Raw genomic sequence first — 4445 nt, 5'->3', positions numbered from 1 at the left:
GAAAGCAACGGCTTTAGTGTGATTTCCTCTCTCTCTCTCTCTCTCTCTCTCTCTCTCCTCTCTCTCTCTCTCTCTCTCTCTCTCTCTCTCTCTCTGTATATATATATATATATATATATATATATATATATATATATATATATATATATATTCCTAATGACATATATTAGTGTGACGGTAACCGTTTGTCATTGGTATCCTTTTGAAGTTTTTTTTTCTTTTTCATAGCAGTTAGGAGAGTGAGGAAGGCTTATGATGATGGTTCTTAAATGTTAAAATTTTAAATTTTTTTGAAAGTCAAATCTTGCTTACTTTTGAAAACTAATTTGATGTTAAGTAAATGCTTTTTATCGTTGTTACAATTGTTTTTATCGTTTTATTCACTATTTTAAGAAATGTTAATATTATTTTTATTAAATCTTTTTTTATTCCATAGCAATATTTATATTTTATTTTTTTCTGCATTTGATCAACTGAAACAGATAACATGCTATAGTGATTCGGCCTTTGAATGCATAATGCAATGGAGAATAAAGTATTAAATAGAAATATTATCAGATTAAAAAGAATGTAAAGATTTGTTATTTTTATCCTACGTGCAATTTATAAGCAAGAAAAAAAGTAACATAATATAAGGTCCCTCATATATAGGCGAAAACAAAAGTTAAGAAAGCTAATAAGACTAATTTCAAGTGATGAAAATAATTGAAGAATAAATATTTTATCCTAATTGTTTAAAACTTTTCTTCTAGTTTATTTCCTTATTTCCTTTCCTCACTTAGTTTTTTTTTCCCTGTAGGAGCCTTTTGGCTCATAAGATTCAGCTCTTCCAACTCGTGGTGTAGCTTAGCAAGTAATGTTAATAATAATAATAATAATAATGATAATAATAATAATAATAATTGTTATTATTATTAATATTATTATTTTAACAATAATAATAATAATAATAATAATAATAATGATAATAATAATAATGATGATAATTGTTATTATTATTATTATTATTATTATTATTATTATTATTTTAATAATCATGATAATGATATAGTAATAATAATGATTATGATAATAATAATGATAATAGTAATAATTGTTATTATTATTATTATTATTATTTTAATAATAATAATAATAATAATAATAATAATAATAATAATAATAATAATAATAATGATAATAATGATAATAATAATAATAACATACAACGAAATAAAGTCCGGATAACGAGACAGTTTCTCCTGTTATATCTCAACTCGTTTACTGTACAATAAGGCTTCGGCCAAACTAATCACCAAGGACGAAGGAAGTTGACTGGAGAGTCCTGGAAAGGAGGATGCATCGTCTTCCTTTCATCTGACAGGTGGACTGACAGGCAGACAGGGTTCATTATGTGCCGAGGCACTGGGTGGTTTAAGTTCAGAGGCAAAAGGACTGGTAGGATGCTCAAAACGCTTCCTTGGGGGAGTGGGTTGGTATTGCGTGTTTATATAGTTTGTGTAGAAGATATTTATTTTAACCATTTTACTTCTATTGGTTATTTGGTTAATATTTGAAAAAATGAAACATCTTTTAAAATCGCCCAAACCACAAAAAATTGGTTGTTCATTAGAAAGATCTTGATGAGACCTTTCCAATGAATATCAACTAGCTAGGGTTGTTACTCTTGAAAGATTTTGCTACATCAGCATTTTCGTTGATTTTACTACTGGCAGCGAAAGGGTTAATGTTGTTACTTTTAAAGTATTTTATTTTTCTTATTATCCTTTGCTCATTGAGCTATTTTCCCTGTTGGAGCCCTTGGGCTTATATCATCCTGCTTTTCCAACTAGGGTAGTATCTTAGCAAGTAATAATATATATATATATATATATATATATATATATATATATATATATATATATATACATATATATATACATACATATATATATATATATATATATATATATATATACATATATATATACATATATATATATATATTTATATATATATGTATATATATATATATATATATATATATATATATATATATATATATATATATATATATATATATATATATATATATATATATTCTTTCAAATATTGAGTTTGTAATTTTGAATCGATTTGACCGTGATCTTATAAATAAATATCCAGGCGGAATTCATCTAATGCTAAGTGTTTTTACCCTCCCAAGGAATCGAACGTACCCTCTGAACTAAAACAATAACTGGTCAGCGACTCCAGTAATCAAGCTTTTAAGAGAGATATAATTTTATTACGTTTCTGCTGTAGATATACTTGTCAGAGTTAGCCATTTTTTCCTTAGAGTGGACATCAACCCACGATTGCTAATTAAATTTTATAAATTTCATAACAAATTCAGCGGTTTTGTAACGCATATTTTGCTATGTGTGGATTAATTCGTATTACCTTAACTACATTAAAAGTATCCTAGTTTTGTTAAAAGGATGACGGAAAAGTATATTAAGTAGAGACAGGGTTCCCTATTGGTTGGTTGGTACGATAAGTCAGTAAAATGGCTGACCAGATGCATTCATCCAATCTCTCTCTCTCTCTCTCTCTCTCTCTCTCTCTCTCTCTCTCTCTCTCTCTCTCTCTCTCTCTCTCTCTCTCTTGCGAAGTGTCTGAGATCACATTTATTTTCTCCTTTGATATTTACTCGTTTTTCGTTGTTGCATTTTTTCTACTACCTGTTCTATGCGTGTAGCTTCCCAAAATTCTTCTGATTGGTGTCATGGAATATGCTATTTCATACATACAAGCAAAATGAAGTATGTGATCAGACTACCAAAAATGTTCACCCCCTTGAGCTATGCCTCGGCGCGTACTATTTCAGAAATATGTATAAGTTTTGTCCTCTTTGAAAGTTGGAAAGCAGGACTATAATTTCTGTCGTATCGTCACAGATCTACAAAAAGTTGAGGAAGTATAAGTAATGTAAGTTAGGGATTTTTATTGCCTTACTGATCGCGTATAACGAAATTGGTCATAAGTCCTCCCCCTGTTGTGTGGGGTGGTATTATACCTCACGACCAATGTTGACAAGGTTTCAGGGCTACTGAAGATTACAAAAAACTTTTTCTTAGCAGCACAAAAGTAAACTTCTTTTCTTTCGATTCTTTCTTTGAAGTCATATTTTTCCCAATGTGTTATTAAGTAAGTTACTCGATTTTCTTAGGAACTACTGTACGCGATCCGTCAAAAATAACTGATAAATACTTCGGTAGATATCCACACGCGCTCGCACGAACAGATTCCACACTTCCAACCCCTCCCCTTTTCTAACTACAACACTGCTATTATATATATATATATATATATATATATATATATATATATATATATATATATGTATATATATATGTATATATGTATATATGTATATATACATATATATATATACATACATATATATATATATATATATATATATATATATATATATATATATATATATACATTGGTAGATAGATAGATAGATCGATAGATCGATCGCCAGACACTTGCTCTTTATTATATAGGGAAGATGTAAAGAATTTAGTGTAGATATTCTTTCAAATTGATTTATTTTCATATTAAGAAATATTAGGAGGAGATTAATGGGGTTGTTATTCACTTAGGTTTTATTCCTTGAGTCTCTGAAATATTGGTATTTTGTCTTTTTGCTGTCGTATACTGTATATTATCTTATTTGATAGAATATATTAAATGGTTGTTGATCGTGTTCGTCACTGTGACAGTATTTTTGATGATAATAATACTGAAAATAATAATGTTATTTAATTATTATTACTAATTATTATTATTATTATTATTATTATTATTATTATTATTATTATTATTATTATTATACCAACTTTGCTCTGAAAAACAAAAAATCGTTCAATACGGACATTACATAATGCACTTGTACTTAATGTAAGTGTAATAGTAAGGTGTGGAACATTTAATACAGTAATATCATTAATCCTGGACTTTTTGTTATCTTGGTCTACTTGTGCAAGGGGCTTTAGAACGACAACTGTTTACGGTTCCTCTAAATATGCTGGAAGTTGATTATTTCGTAATGAAATATATATATATATATATATATATATATATATATATATATATATATATTTTATATATATATATATAAAAATATTATAAATGTGTATGTATGTGTACATATACACTTGTATATATATGTATATATTATATATATATATATGTATGTATGTATGTATGTGTGTATATACATATATATACACATGTAAATGCAAATATATGTGTATATATATATGTATATATATATATATATATATATATATATATATATATATATATATATATATACGCCCATGAGTTTTCCCTTATGGGTAGATTTCTAAAGATTATTCGATTTATATCAATGATGTTTGTTAATCTTGGTTGGTTGTGAAATTTGTCACGTG

The sequence above is a fragment of the Palaemon carinicauda genome, chromosome 4, assembly GCF_036898095.1.
Source record: "Palaemon carinicauda isolate YSFRI2023 chromosome 4, ASM3689809v2, whole genome shotgun sequence".
Lineage (NCBI taxonomy): Eukaryota > Metazoa > Arthropoda > Malacostraca > Decapoda > Palaemonidae > Palaemon > Palaemon carinicauda.
This window is presented reverse-complemented; position numbering follows the sequence as displayed.